Source organism: Pipistrellus kuhlii, unplaced genomic scaffold, assembly GCF_014108245.1.
Source record: "Pipistrellus kuhlii isolate mPipKuh1 unplaced genomic scaffold, mPipKuh1.p scaffold_m20_p_1, whole genome shotgun sequence".
NCBI lineage: Eukaryota > Metazoa > Chordata > Mammalia > Chiroptera > Vespertilionidae > Pipistrellus > Pipistrellus kuhlii.
The window spans coordinates 42,790,444-42,807,606 of record NW_023425404.1 but is presented as its reverse complement, the minus strand read 5'-3'; the positions used below and the strand labels follow the sequence as shown (position 1 = coordinate 42,807,606).

The following is a 17,163-nucleotide window of genomic DNA, read 5'->3' as shown; positions in this document are numbered from 1 at the left end:
ATTCTCTCTCTTTTTCTCTTTCTCCTTATGATATCTCTCACACTGAAAACTTAAATTTAAAAAAAGCTTATTACTACAAAAAATATTGATAGAAGAATTTTCAGGATCTGGGGCTAGGCAAAGAGTTGTTGGTTAAAATTGACTCCAGAAACACAACCCATAAAAGTAAAAAATTGATAAGTTGGACTCATCAAAATTATTATTTTTTCCTGTGGGAGATAATGGGGGTACTGCTACTAGAAACTCTTGGCTTATCTCTGAAAATTGACCTTAGTAGATGGGCATCAACTTGACCAGAGATGCTGGGACATTTCATACCCAACTGCAGTCAATGATGGACTGATAATTGGGATTTAAAAAAAGCCAATGTCTTTTGTCACTGTCCTCCAGCATCCAGCAGCAATTAAGACTCTCTTTTTCAGAGAACCACATTTTCTCTTACTTCACCACAAATACAAATTGTCCACAGTCACTGGGTTTTTATTAATTGGAAATACAACCAAAGAAAGCACGGTTATGTTGCTATATTACAAACCAGTAACCCTAGAGTTGGAATTGGAAGACTGAGGTGGCAAATGTTCAGTCAGGAGACTTTCTCCCATGGTCACAGACTCCAAATAGTGCTGATGGCAAATGTTGTCAAAACTGTTTATTTTTCCCCCCTATAACATTCAAATGTCAACTAAGTGAACTTTATTCATTTTTACTAAGAATCTCATTTTGTTCAAGTGACACCCCCCAAAAAAATGTGTATGTGAGAGTGTGTGTGTGTGTTTCCTCCATTCCAAATTATCATCAATTTTAAATGTGTTGTCAGGCTGAATGAGATTCCACATTAATTGTCTACATTTTGTATCAATTCACAATACAGGTGTTCATAGAATACATACCCTTTTCTTTTCCAATATCCTAATAACGTTGAGCTATAATCCTGTATTGTGTTCAAAGACAAGGATTTTTCTGATTCTTTTTAGCTGATGCCTTTTTGTACAATGTCATTTGATAAACTGCTTTTTCTAATTCTTGCTTATAATTTTAACTCCTTTATCAATTTTAATGTTACTGTTTCATGACTGCTTTAATATTAAAATAGTTTCCTTGAAATGATGTTTCTTTAACTATATAATTTCTAATTCAAAATACTACAAGTATATCACAAGTCACATAAGACCGAGACCTTCTCCTCTTCCTGTTTTTTTTTTTTTAACTTTTATAAAACAAATTAACAGAAAATTTCATAGGATATAGTCCATTGGATATAGTCCGTATATTTTCTCTGAATTCAGATATGAAAAAGTGCATATGAGAAGTGGACAAGGAGATACATAGGTATTCATGGTGGTGGTGTGGGGCAAAATTAAAACAACTCACACATCAAACGTTCACTTCAAAGAAAGAAAAATTCTAACAGTTGCTGTTCCAGAATGCATTTAAACAGACTTCTAAAAATTAAAAACAATACACATATATTTAAACTTATATGTACATGTATGTGCATTATAATTTATATATGTGTATATGTTTTGATACATATTTTAAAAAGCAATATAAAGAAATTAGTAATTTTTTTCATGTCAGTACTAACATCATATGTGCCTTACACAACAGGAGAACCACCACTAACTATATGTGAAAACTGCCCAGTGAGCATGTACTTTCATGTGTAAATGTGGATTTAATATTTGATGTTCAGGGAAGTGATTCATGGCCAGTTTCCACAATATGCCAAGGAAATGCTTTATATCTCGGTACTGACACTTTATGTGTTAGGCTATAATCAATACTATTGGCTACCCACTCTGTCACTGAAATGAAATTGTGATTGCTATGCAAATAAGTTTTAATTACTAACACTAACATCCCTGTTTTGAAATGTAGTAAATCTGTGTATCCTCTAACACATTATTACTAGGCATAAAAATCAACCTAAGGATTAAAAATCTTAAAAGTTGATACTTGAAAGGTACAACCTGAGCCTGTGTATTGCTTTTGTTTTTTTATGCAAAAGGTCACGCATCTTAGGAGTGAGACTGAACTCAGTTTCCTCATCTGTAGAATAGATGTAATGGTTGCCAGCTCACAAAGTTGTTCCCAAAATTAAATTAGGCATGTGTGAAGCAGATAGAATTTGGGGGTAGCCACTAAAATTGCAGAATGATAAGAACCTGAATTTGAGTATAGATATTCGTATTTAGATTAGTTTTAATCTGTGCTTTTCAATAGCTGACGTCAATACCCATAACACACAGATATTTAACAACTGATCTCTGCGTTATCCCTTTGGTTCATCTACCAAACTGAGAAATGTCTAAATTACAAACCCCAAAATTTCTAGTACCTACAGAATATCATATAATATACAATCTTTCATAAAGTGCCCCTGTCCACTCTAAACCTGCTCTACACACCCAAAAGATTTACTCTAATTACACTCCTAAAATAGCCCACATGGCACTGTGTTACTGTGAGTTCATCAGGACCTAACCTTCTCTAGATAGCGTATCAGGGGCTATACTGCAAAGTACAAGGAGTTGGCTGGGGATAAGCCAACTAGGGTATGCCTCTCCATATTTCCCAAGATAATCACACTTGAAAGGATTCCCAGTGATTAGCATATTTCCCAGACCCCTTGAGCTATCAGCAGATGAGCATTTTGAATTTAAATTTTAAGGATATTCAGAAAAGAGGAGTAAAATATAATGCCTCCCACACCTATGAAGCTATTCATAAGCAGGGGGATTGAGGGCAGCCAATTCCTTTGTCCTAAGCAAAGGATACACTTTAAAGTAATCCTGTATATATATAAAGGAATAAGACACAGGATTACTTTAAAGTGTATCCTTTTTGTATATATATACAAAAAGGGATAAGACACAGGATTAATGTATATATAAAACTTGTACAGTGATTACTATATATATGAAAACTTGTACAGCGCCTATTACTTATTAGTGAAATGTACATGCCCTTCAAATGTTAATTCCTTTCCTCTTCTCTTCCTCTCCAATCCCTACAAATGGACACATACCGAATTTTTCAAGCTACATTTTATGGAACTGAGCAAGTGAAAAACTCAGATTCCTATCAGAAGCTATATAAAGCAGGTTTGCTTGGTACCGAGATGACCTGGAGAGCACACACTCACTATGGAAAGGTTGTCACCCATAACCATCTACGTCTCAGCTCCAGGCTCATGTCATCACATTGAATGAGAACTACATGTGTCCTCTCTTGCTAATTTTTACGTGAAGCCAAAGAGCCAGATCATTTTGTGAGATCTCCCGGTTTTTTAAATGTCGACAATGAAGTATTTTGGGGGGTGTGGTTTTTGTTTTGTTTTTTGCCACAAGGTACTGTGTAGTTCAGGCAGAATCCATATACAGAGAACCAGTTTGAACCTGAGCTCTAAGACTTGGCAGTCTTTAGAAATTACTACTATGCATCAGAGCCTGAAAAGATCCACTCTTCCTTCCAAAACATTAGGATGCTACTTGTAAGCACGTAGGCTGTTCATGGCTGGATTCCAGCATGCTGTCTTTCTTTACGTAAGAAATTTGGTCAGTACCTGACTCATAAAATTATGGCTCTCATTTTAATCAGCAAGGAAGAAATTTCTGCACTGTAAAATCTTATTAAGGGAATTTGATTTCAAATTGAATGTGGTCCAGCGCCTCTCCAAAGCTCATTTAAGAGATTTGATATTTGAGAGAAAAGGCCTAAATGGGCATGTTAACTATCCATTTACCTACACAATTCCAAATTCTATCCCTGCACTCTCAGACCATCAGAAAATAATGTCTTGAACCACATTATTTTAGTCAATCAAAGACATGGCTTCTGAGCTATGGCTAATGTTATGCTCTTGGAGTCTATAGATGGCCGATCACAGACAATGGTATGGGGAAGGTCAGGAGTGGGGCTGAAACCAGGTGGAGGGGGACAATGGGAAAAATGGGGGGGCATCTGTAATACTCTCAACAATAGAGATTTTTGAAATTGTCATATTTAAGTGTACTTTTTCTACCTTTTAGAAAGCTGGTCGGAGGTATATTCTACTGTGTGGCTTGTTACTACTTTAGATTGGAACTCATGTGATTAAGTTCAGGAAAAGTAGCCTTACCTGAGAATAAGACTCCTAGGTTTATTTCTGAGTTTTAAGGCTCCTACTGACTCTCCTCATTTGTCTACTAATGTTAACACTGGCTTTGGATTTTAACCCAGGAATAGTAGTTTGCTGTTATTCAAGTGATTTGATTGTGGATAATCAACATTTTAAAGTTTATTTACTTTATTTTCTATAATATTAATATTTTGCTTTTTATCTATCTATCTATCTATCTATCTATATTTTTTAAAGGAGCATTTCACTAATATCATGGGTTTTGGTGGGCATCTGATCCCAAAATATCTTCTTCATTAATTATAACAGGGCCTAATATTTTAACTTTAGAAATATATTGTGATTTCAAATGCATATTGAAATTCTAAAATTCCTGTGTTATATGAAAGGAGAGGAGGTTGGCAATTCTAGAATTCCTTGAATTGTCACCTACATATTTAAAAAAATATTTTATAGGTTTTTATTGACTTTAGAAAGAGGAAGTGAGAAGGAGAGGAGATAGAAACACTGATGATGAGAGAGACTCATCTACCTGCTGTCTTTTGCACATCCCCTACTGAGGATTGAGTCCAAAACCTAGGCATGTGCCCTGAGCAGGAATTGAACAGGGACCTCCTAGTTCATGGGCCAACATTCAAACACTGAGCCACTGGGGCTGGTCTAGTCACCTACCTATTTCTCGAGTATCTATCTGCCGAGAACCTGGCCCTGACGTAGGCATTGGAGATATAATGGTGAGCAAGTTAGACATATTCATTTCCCATCATGGAGCTCATGATATCATGGGGAATAGATAAGAAATCAGGCAAGACAATCCAGGGCAGTCAGTGTTGTGACAGAAGCACAGGGTGGGCCACTTCACCTATTTTGAGTGAACAGAGAGGATACTCAGAGGATATTAACATTCAGTTAGAGACAAAGTTTTAGGCAATGGTAGGAGATTGGAAAGGCTTTCAGGAAGGGTCTATGGACTCCACAGAGCTGATTTTCTTCATTGTATCCTCCTGGCAACCTATGCCTATGAGTTGTTGCAAAAATATATGACTGTAAGTAGAGTGACTTCCCCAGATGACTCTGGACTGCTACAAAGATGCTCAATGAGGAAGGCCCACTGCCCTGCAGGCAAACTGTGGTTCCTAATCTCTGTTCTTTGGAATGGAGAGGTGTCAGGTGTGGTGCATGGTTACCTTGTGAGTCTGAATGTTTAGTTGAGCCTAAAGAAGAATGCTTGGTGGGCAATGCACCACTGCAGGATTTTAAGTAGGATAGTTCATATGAATAAATTTGTTTTTTTATAGAATCACTGGAAACAATTGCCCTTAGGGCAGGTTTCTCTAATAATACATTAACCAAAATTAGTGTTGCTGAAACAAGAGGAAAGCCTAGGAGAGGGAGAAAAAAGAGGAAAACACCCTCTACTAATAAGCTTCATCTAGATTTAGAGATACTAACAAGTGGGACTCACAGGAATGCCATCTGCCTCCATATCTTTCTGTGTATGCAGTTCATTTGCCACTTCCCAGAGAAAACAATAAGCTTGACTGGCAAAGAAGCACAACCAGAGAATATGAATGAAAAACTAAATAAGAACCACCAGGCCATTTAAAAAAATCACAAATATTAAAAAAGGTAGGTTTGGATGCTGTCTTCCTCCTCATCTTGCTGTATGACCTTAAGTAAGTTACTACTGAGCCTCTCTGAGCATCAGGTTCCTAGGCAAGAAAACAAAGGGCTTAGACTCAATGACCTCCAAACGACCTTGATCAAAGGTCAAATGAGTCCTTTATTAGAGTACCAGTCATATTCCAATTTGACTATCACCCCTTCATGACCCCTCAAAGGCATTTAAAATCAAGTAAACACCAGATGCTGTTAATAGAAAGATCAAGGAATGGGGACCAATAGCTGGAGTCAGTCCTTAGTCCAAGGTCATTACTCCATTATGACTTACACCTGAATTTCACCCTGGGAAACATGGTGATCACCTCAGTCACTGAGGACTTATGTGCATTAGATTCCTCAAGGGGCAGGTGCTATGGTGGGCTCTGATTGGCCAGTCAAATCTGAGATCACCCAAGATAGCTGCCCACATCACTAGAGTACTTACTACAACATCTGTCCACCATAAACTCTCAGTAACTGCTATGATTGACAGAGTAATAGAAATTAGTAATAATTTAATACTCATCTATTCTTCAACCATCTTAAAGTAAGACATAAAAATCTGGTATAATTTAAGCCTAACATCTGAAACAAAATGATGTGAAGTGAAAATAATAATAATTTAATTTTTATAAGGATATCCCCAAGAAATCTGAGCACTTTCATATCTTAAGGGGACACAAAAACGTACGGACATGTGGTTGTGTGACAGTAAGTATACAGAGGAAAACCTCCCTTTTGACAAAAAGTTTTGAATGAGGAAATTTTAGTGAAAGCATTGAGGGTACTTCTAGGAAATCTCATCATGATCTCAGTGTAACAGCCACTTGTAACAGAGCCCTGGACTGAGTCCATGCCGAGGAGCAGTATTGGAAAATGGCCCATGCTGCCGACTTCCTGGAATTCCTCTCTGTGCCAATCAACAGCTTGCCTGGCACTAGCCGGGCACGAAGCTGAGGCACTGAGAAATGTAAGGACACATTCTGGGATGATGCAGTATGTGATTTATAACTAGAGCATGGCAGCCAGGCAACAGCTCACACTATTCCTATCATGAGATCAGCCTTCTTTAAAAAAAAAAAAAAAAATCAAACATACAACTAACAGTGGTGATTAAAGTAAATGGTGTAATAACTATGCATGTATTTGTTGCACTGCCACCGCTTTGTACAGAAGAAATGATATAGATTCTCTCCTCATAACCTGTCCAGTGGTTTCCAAACTTCAGGTCAGGGAATCTTGTCATGTCTCAGAGGGAATTACATAATTGTCTGATTCAGGATTTTTTAAATGTATATGGTGCAGCTATTGTTAAAGAACTATGATTTTCATACTAAGTTTTAATAAACTTGGAAACCATAAACATGTTGATTTATGCTGGCATATCACTGTTTCTGTACAGATTCAAGATTAACCTCTATGCCTATATTTATATTATAAAGATATCACTGATTAAAGAGGTTGTGTTAGTGGTAGATATCCCCCTCATGTAATGTTATACAAACAAGTGCTATTGTACCTGCCAGGATGACTGATATTTTTTTCATAGCAATTTACCAAAATGAATTAGATGTTGAGACCAACAGTTTACATGACTGCTATCCATCTAATTTCAAAGCTCATTAAAATAATAGGATAGTTTTATGTGATTGGTTACTTCATTTTCACACAGGATTTAGATACTTACAAAACTTTTAAAATGCCAAATTAGATCATTTTTCAAATAAAAAAGAAAGCTAGTCATTGGTAAAACTCCTTAGAAATGTTGATGCTTTACATAGGACATACAAGTTATCAGTGAAGTGTTTTCTAATATTTTGCAAATTCTAAATTACTGCTGTGTACAAGAAGCCACACAAAGGGGAAAACAGCCTAATTCACTTCATAGTGTAGGAGTTATTTTATAGTCATTTTCTGATACTTAGGCATTTATGTATACAGGGACAGCACACAGCTCCTTCCTTGAGGATTAGAAATAGAAAATGTTAGAACTTGTGCCCTAAAAAAGTATTTCAACCTAGAAAAGGCCTATGAAGGATACTGGACATATTCCATGGCTGATTTGATAGAATAATAATCTTGGATTACTGCTACACATTAAAAGAATAAAAATATTAAAATTTACAATTATGCCTTGTGAATTTAGGCAAATGAGGATTGGGCAAGAATGGACAGGGAATGTAAGACTGTCTTCAATACAACTAGGAAGGGAAATGTGCCAATTGTAATAAATAAAATGACTTATGATGCCTTCATCCTCTTCATAAGTTGTTATAACTGGAGCAATCTAAGTGCTTTCTACCATTAGTCACTACTATATTGCAGTTTCATTCTTACATATTTCAGTACCTTTTATACTTATGATTTATACCTACAGAATAACTAGAAAAAAACACATCTGCCTTCCATACAGTTTCCAGAAGGAGACAGAACTCAGATTAGTAAACTTATGTTTTTAAATCCAGTTCTGCAATGGTGTTCTAAGACACATACTTTTCCAGTAAAACATGCCCCTGTAGCTCCACTTTACACACACGAGCTTCTTCCAGGACTGCACTGCTCTCTTAAGCTATACCACCGCGGAATCTTATCCTTTATATTGTTTTGGAGAAAGCAGAGGGTGGCGCCTGCACAATTTGATTTGGTGTAAAAATACACACCAAATCTGATTTCTGCTACATTAAGGCATTCTCTGACAAAATACACAGAACAAGAAATGAAGTGAATTGCGTTTTAGGAATATCTTGCAAGCTTGTTTCCCCGAATACCTGACCACTAATTTTAAAAAATGGATCAAAACCCACTTTAATTGAATATTTAATAGATGATTTAATGGTCAAGTTGAGATGCATTTTAAATGCTAAATATAAAAATGATTTGTGTTTGCTTACTGGAAATATTTGTAATACAAGCAAACATATATAAAAACTAATATTTAAAGCAAATTTACTGTGGAAAAAATGAAATGACGATCTTTAATTTATAAACATACTACATTCATCAAACTGCATTTTTTACTAATAGTTGGCTTTTATATTATGAATGTCATAATAGTGGATTGCCATTAACAGTAGACATAGTTTAACTAATTTTTTAAATGTGTAATATATTTTCTTTAAAATGAGCCATTGAAAATATAAAAATGGCAATATCCTCCAAGGAAAAGGCCTGCATTTAGTTAGAGAGAAATGCATCATGAATTTATTCTCTTGTAGATTCTGTCCTCTACATAATGCCGATGAAATAGTGTGATTTACATAAAAGAATCTGAGAGTAGCAGCTAGGAGCATGCAATCTAGTCTAAGGCCATTTTCCAACAAGTCATATCAATATAATAAAGGTACTTAAGTCTATCGTGTCCTAGTTTTTCTCTCAAAGAAACTGGCAAAGGCTCACTTCATTTAATATTTGCAAAGAGAAATAAAAAGACATGCCAAAAGAAGAAATTTGTTTGAAAAAAAATACATGTGTTATGTAACTACTAGAAAAGGATCATCTATAATAATAAAAGCATAATATGCTAATTAGATCAGATGACCTTCCAGATGAAGCCACTGCAGTGGGGGGTGGGTGAGTGGTGGTGCAACCCCCTTGCACAAATTTTGTGCCTCAGGCCTCTAGTTTGAAAATAATCCCTCTAATATTTTTTCTAGTTTCTGAAAATAATGTTCAAGTAGATATTTCCAGGGTCCTGAAATGGCCATTTCTTCAGAGTACATTTTGCGTAGACTTTAGCTATTTGGGAGAGCTTGGAATATGAAACCCCTAAGAAAATTAAAAAAAACTCCTTTGCATCCCACAATTTTAAGTTCATAGATTATGGTATCTGAGTACTATCATCCAGAGATTCCCCTGACCATCTTTACTACAGAAGAAAACGACTGATTAAAACCTTTCATTCCCTTTCAGTCTAATGAGAATCCCAGGCCAATGTTAAAGGCTAGGTTACTGATTCACACAGGTAAGCAAGCAATTCTACAATGTGTTACAGGTATTTTGCCATTACCTTCTGAAATACTGTTTCATAGTTCAGGGGATGTCAAATTAAAACATAAATGATACTGCTCAAACTCAGTAGCATGAAGGAAGCATAAATCAATGGCATAAGGGAAGCAGGTGATGTAATGACTCTCGACTGAAGTAGATGACTCAAAGAGATGGATCAAAAGTTTAACCTTTGAAATCATTCATTGATATTAATATAAACACACAGAAAAGCACATTTCAAAATTACCTTGCTATGCTAAAACTCAATTCATTAAGTCAAGATTTTTTAAGTGATAAAGAGAAATAATATGTTATATTCCTGGAAAATAATAGCAAATACTTAATAAAACTGATATTAATGTTTCAGTTTCAGTAAAAACAAACAATGGAGGTCAATAATGTCCATTTAAACACACATATACAGCACACGGGATGATAACACCTAACCTTGTCAATAAATGGTAAGTGATAGAAGAGTATCCAAAAAAAAAAAATAAAAAAATAAAAAAAAAAAAAAAAAAAAAAAAAAAAAAAAAAAAAAAGGAAGTCAGACCAAATATTAGTGCATACAAGCTGGGAAAAGTTTAAGCACTGATTCGAAAGAGTGAGATAATGGCCACATATATTTCAGATTAGCACCCAGAACCACAGCAATACTGATGATTCGGAAGAACGTTCAGTGATGTCTGGCTTAAAAGCAAGAAAGCAAAATGCCCCCTCCTCTGTGTAATACGAAACTACTTTCTCCATGAGGGACAAAAGGCATTGATAGTCTATTAAAAAAAAACAGCAATAAAAATAAAGGAAAAAAAAAGTATTGCTTTGCAAGTAAAATACTAAACAGAGAAATACTCTGACAAAATTTGGACACAAGGGGTTCTTTGTTTCTCCTGCTTTACTAACTAACTTCCTACTTAGCACAGGAAATGACTCATTTTTCTTTTTAAAGGAATTAATAATGATTCCCATTATCTTTCAGGAATAAAACCCCACCAAAGCCTTTACCTTCTAGGCGTCTTCCCTTCTGGATCCAGACTGGAGGGGCATCCTCTCTTCCTATACGCTGCCCACACCAAACCTATCCCCATTTCCTGACCAGAAGACACTGCATGTCCCTATGTCTGTCCTCCTCCATTCCTTCTTCCTGAAGTATGCTCCTCACAACAAGCTCTCTCCCATTGGTGTCAGCTGGGTGTCAGCTGTAACACCAGTTACAGGTGTTAAGATGGAGTTGCAATGCAAAGGGCGTATTGGGAGTAACACCTGAGAAAGAAAAAGGGCAAAAGCAGAATCGAGTAAGGAGCTTTCGATTCACTATGCAGACCTGATAAAGCCTCTATCAGCCCAATGAAAACTCCAGAACAAAATCAGCTATTGGGGAGGGGGGTTGTATAAACCAGGCCCTGCACCACCACCTTGCTCAGTCATTATCCCAAGAAGGGTCTGACCTCTGCTCCAATGCGGGAGTGGATCCCATAGGTGCCAACAGCTGGAGGCTCTAGGTTAGGCCCAGGCCAAAGGTGAAAGGGAGAAAACGGGACAAGAAGCTTTTCTTTTTTCTTTCTTTTTCTCTTTCTTTCTTTCTTTTTCTTTCTTCTTTCTTCTTTCTTCTTTCTTTCTTTCTTTCTTCTTTCTTTCTTCTTTCTTTCTTTTCTTTCTTTCTTTCTCTCCCCTTCCTTCCTTCCTTCCTTCCTTCCTTCCTTCCTTCCTTCCTTCCTTCCTTCCTTCCTTCCTTCTTTTCTTTCTTTCTTTCTTTCTTTCTTTCTTTCTTTCTTTCTTTCTTTCTTTCTTTCTTTCTTTCTTTCTTTCTTTCTTCTTTTTTTTTTTTTTTTTTTAATGAAGGAGACAGAGCTGCATAGCCTGGGAAATACTGCAATCAAAGAATAATCTACACAGATGGAACAGACACAGGGCATTAGAGAACGACCTTCCTGAGTCAGCTGAGGGTTACTAATTTGGTTTCATTTCCACGTGTGCACGTCTAAAAAAGAAGTGAGGCAGAAACAAATAAAGGCCTCAGAACATACACCATCCCTTTCCTGAAATAAGTGCTACTCAGCAGGGCTGGTACTGCCCCCTAGGGGAAGGCATTGGAACTGCTGAGGCAAGGGGCATTTGGTTTCCCCAATGATACTGGAGACACTTATTGGCATTTAGAACAGAATTGCCAGATGTCCCGTAATGCTCAGCACAGTCCTTGACAATGAATAACTGTCCTGATATTTCACATGGTTTCCAAATAGTCCACTGGCCAACTGTGGAAGTGAAAGCTCAGTTTGTAATTCCCTGAGCTCAGAATCTGTCTTTATTTTACACATAAGAATAGTTCAAGGTGATTAATATACCCTGAATTTTCTAGGGAGACCACTAGCCCTGTATTTTAAGAAATGGCCATAGTTTGATGCTGCTGTTGTCTAGAATTTTACCTTGAAAATCCATCTGGACACCCGTGTCCCAAACAGCACCCCGCACTGGCACAGGGATGTGCAGTGATAACTGTTGTCCTCTCACAATGGGATGCATCCCGTCAGCATTCTATTATATCCTTTAGTACAGCCATGCCCAAGCTGTTATCTACTGAGACACTTATTACTATAAATTACTTACTCTTTGTTTTCCCCTTTCAATTTTATGTAAATTGTGTGTATAGATAAGTTGTATTACTCCAGAATTTTATTTTAGGGTGATAAATAGTGGCTATAAAGTCAGTGCTGAGATTGAGAAGAGTTGAGAAACACTACGCTTAATTTTTCTGAAATGTCAAGTCCGACCCCAGGTGTATGACAAGAAACCTAAGAAGCTAGTAGAGTGCTCACAATGACCATGCTTATGTGTAGTCAGCTAGTAAGTTGTGCTCTGTCATTGTCCCAGCTTAGCAGGCCTGCCGGGCTGGGTGCTCCTGCACAGAAATAAACAAAGGGCCCATGGTCACCTGGAGCAGGTAAAAGAAAAACTACAACTAACAACTCTTCTTCGAACGGTCTTCATTTCTTATAACTTATTCACAGGTATTGAAAATCAAGTCTTTGCCTTTTTTTTTTTTTTTTTTTTAATCAGCATTATTTTTTTTTCCTGGTGGCTCTCTCTAGACATAAATTGCTCCTGAACTAAACAGATACATTTAAAGTACTGCCAGTGGATGAACACTTTAGAAGAAAACCAACATCCCTCTAATAATCTTTTCTTTTTCATTCTCTTCCTACCTACAGATCCTTAACAAGTTACTTAGCATTTCTTTCCTTCTGCCCAAGATCAGAATTCTTTGATGCATGTCTGTCACCATCATTTATCATCCATTCACTCACTAGGCAGCAAACATTTAATGAGCACCCATCATGAGCCACGTGGTTCATCAGCTGCTAGGAGCATGAGATTAATATGTTCCCATTTTTGCCCTGAAGGAGTTCAGAGACATGGAGAGAAAAGGCAAATAAACAAACCATTAGCATACCCCATGTTAAGTAATATTTTAGAATGATATGTAAGTAGTGTAGAATGTGATGTAATAAAAAATTTCCCCATGTTGTATTGATCCTTTTACACAGAAAGCCCTTAATAATAGCTGTTTTGAAGGTATTCACATTGTTCTAAGACTAAAAATTGGGCCAATATTTTGATGTGTTCAAATGGAAAAATAAGGCTCGGCCAGCAAGGTGAATGGCATTCTGATGAAATGAGACATTGCAATGCCATGGGGGCAACTGGATAAATTTTCCTTTAGCTACCATTTCTAGCAATTGCTTTTCTGTGCACCAAACACAGTGCTATCTGCAGAGAATATAAAGCTGACCAAATCCCCTGCTTTTCCTCTCAAAGAATTTATTCATACCAAAATCGTTTCCTGAATGAGGTATGCATATCCATACCACCTAATGGAATTGCATTTTAGGGAGGAACTAATATCACACAAAGTCCCAGGCTCCGAAGTAAGAAAGGAGTCCCTGGGAAAAGGCTGAGCCAGGGTTATAGGGAGGGCCCCGGGTTTGCAGTCTAAGGAGCCCTGGCTGCAAGAGATCAGGAATGAGCCTGAAGTCTAGATGCTGAGGAGACAGTGTTTGACATAGCAGCTCCTTAAATATTTCCGTGAGAAGCTGTAGCTGAATAAGAATGCAAAGACAGGTTTAAGGCAAAAATTGGGCTCTCTAAACACAGACTGAAACCAGATGATGACAAAATGAGGAGGGAAGAGCCAAATGCTAGTAATCAGCCATCAGCAAAGAGCCGTGTTCTGGATGGTTACAAATGAGATTCATTCATGTGTGTATGTTTTATATATATATATATATATATATATGTGTGTGTGTGTGTGTGTGTGTGTGTGTGTTTATATATGTATGTATATATATATTTATGTGTGCGTGTGTGAGCCTACTGTGTATGTACCACACGAGCCTAGGCTGAGGATGCTTAGGAAGCACAATTTTAGTTTATATTCCAGACGATATCTGGCTACTAAAGAAAAGCAATCAGCTGATTTTCCCTGTCTCCTCTTTCTCTTACTAATTAGGAGTTAACTGAATCTTTAGTACAAGCCATCCCCCGGTCCTTCCATTCATCCATCCACTCAATAAACACTTATTACCAGCTACAGGGTGGAGGACCATCCTCGGTGATGGGAGGAAAAAAGATAAATAGACCCGACCCTTGTCCTTGAGGGGTCAGTATCGGGAGGCCAGTCTCAGCGTGGGAGAACAATAGCGCAAAACACATCGATTTCAGCGACAGAATCTAGATCACTTTTTCTTTGTCAATACATTTAAATGGGTATGCAGACGATAATCAATACGTGGTGCCTGCACACTGTTACCAAGGAAATGTTTAACTCAATCCCTTGATGCTGCGGTCTCCGTGCAGTCGGGCCACGTTGGCATGCTGATTGCTCGGGAGGAAAAAAGACCATGAAATACTCGAGTTCTTCATATGCCAAGATGAAAATCATCAATCTCAATCTCTGTGAAAGGTGAAACTACTTTTGGAAAAAGAGCAGTGAACTCTATCAGTCTCTCTAAGGCAATGCGATCTTTCAGATGATACAGAGAGGGCAGAGGCAGTGGAAAAGTTGAGAGGAATTTATATGAAGGATAAGGGAAATGATGAGATTTCTCCATCACTTTTATGAGGAGCTAAAAATAAAGTAGGACGTATATTAAACTCAAATGACAAACAGTGTTTTTTTGAAGTGTATGCAATGTATTCTAGGTGCTCAATCATTTATTTGCTTACCATACATAAATTTGTCTTCACTTAATATGAACGCCTTGTTATTTGAGTAAGGTTGTCTAGTACACGATTCAAATTAATGCAAAAAATAAAAATTTAAATTTCCTCATCTCTTCCTTGCACTCTGCTAACCATTAACCCCTTTAACTAATATATATGCCAGGTCTTTTTCATTTCTACCTTCTACCAGTTGGCATTTCCAGCTCCCAGTTGTAAAACATTCTATGTTTTAACCACTGAAACTTGTAATTATCTAAATATATATTCCAAATAAAAATCTTTAGTATTAAGTACATTCTTAGTGGAATAGCTTATCGTTTAGTAGAAATTAGGTATTTGATATTTGCTGACTAACTTCTTTAAGACAATCTTTCCTTTGTGGGTATGCCAAATATCTCAGTTTGTGCTGCCTTGTAATCTAAACATGGGTAATACCTATCTCTGTAACTATCATAGAGGAGACACTGGCAAATAGTTGCTGGATTAAGAAGTAGTGAAGGTTAAATGTTAATTGGGATGCTGTGCCGGAAAGTTACAAAGAATCCAGATACTGAAACCAGAATGCCTGGAGTTAACTTCTGGCTCTGTTGGTAGTAAGACTCTGTGCCAGTTTCTTCACTTCTTTTATCTATTTTCTCATCAATAAAATGGGCATGACAATATTACCTCTCTCCACAGCATTGTCGGTTGGATCAAATGCTTTAAATTAAGGAAGGCACTTAGGACATACTAAGCCCTATCAGTGTAAGCTCTTCCTGTCCTTCCTGTCATTGTTATCATTATTCTGGAAGGCTGAGAGTTAGGAAAAGAGCATGTGTCCCAGAGAGGAAATTCAAGTCATAGATTTCTCTCTAATGTCCAAGTTTCCCTTTCAGGCATGTGTTAATCAGGTAATTCTTGGGAGGAAGAAAAGAGCATAGGTGGCTTCTCTGGTTTTCGCAAATAGCTATCTTCTCCCTCTCCAACTTATTTGTTGGCTAAATCATATTCATATTTCAGGATTTTGATTAGGCATCTCTTTTTCCCAAGAAGCCTCCTGGATCCCAAAGACTGCGTTAGGTCCTTCTTTGAAGTGCTCCTGTAGCCTCTTCTGGGCTGTCTGGGACACTTCTATGGTTACCTGATACTAATTTGTATCTTTCACTGAAGATTTCCAATTCATTCTCTGAAATATCCCCGACTCTTGGATCAGTGCAGAGAAGCAGAGACAAGTGATACAGAGGAGTTATGCATAAATACTTTTAGAAAAAAGTTTTAGGGCTAGAACAGTGTGCAATGTAGACTATGACGTTACCAACCCCACATAACCAAAAGTTTATCACATCTGCCTACTCAGCTCCATCCACCCGAAGGCTGTGGTTGGGATACTTTCTTGCAGAAAATAATAAGGAAGAGCTCTGAAATATGCACCATCAATATATACATTTGTTTACAAACACCATACACACTATTTGCATTTCAAATTATGTCTAATTATAAAATATGCATGCAAGTAGAAATTTCAAAAGAGTATCACACACACACACACACACACACACACACACACATCTGACATTGCTTAAGATAAGTTTGCCAATGTAATTTACATCTTATTTGCTTACGCTTGCATTATTAGTATTGTCTTCTATCAATAGTTTCTTGGCAGGAAACTCTTGTCCATTTTCGGAGGGTGAGTTAATACTAGAAGTCATCTAAGGAGGGACACTTGAAACTGAACACAGCAGGGGCAGGTGGGAGTGTGGAGTGGGGTTTCCACTCTTCCTTCAGCATGCCTGGAATACCGTATGCAACACTGCATGACCAAACCAAGCCATAACCACAGGGTCAATCTTGTATCAAATACTTTTTGTTTGAAATAATCTAAGTATAGATTTTCATCTCACTCCTCCATACTCACCCCATCAGCAAATACTGTCATCTCTACCTTCAAAATAATTTGGAGTCTCGCCACTTTTCATCTTCATTTAGGCTACCATATTTGAGCCAGGCTGCTATCTTCAAGGTTAGTATAATGGCTCCTAAATGGTCTCCCTGCCTCTGTCCATGGCCCCTGAACCTCAGACAATGTGATTCCATTGAAAAGTGTGCCATTTGTCTGCTCAAATGGTTTCCCATCTCAGAGAGAAAAACCTTAAGATCTCGCTATAACAACCAAGGCCTTCGATGAGGTGCCC

The 17,163-nt window shown here is 37.2% G+C and overlaps 1 protein-coding gene and 1 pseudogene across 4 annotated transcripts in view; one reads left to right on the top strand and one right to left on the bottom strand.

Moving 5' to 3' along the window:
- The window catches only part of WDR72 (WD repeat domain 72), a 172,015-nt gene that overhangs the window by 46,747 nt on the left and 108,105 nt on the right, over positions 1-17,163 (bottom strand). The gene's annotated exons all lie outside the window — the stretch shown is intronic.
- On the top strand, positions 4,496-4,582 carry LOC118710803 (annotated as a pseudogene).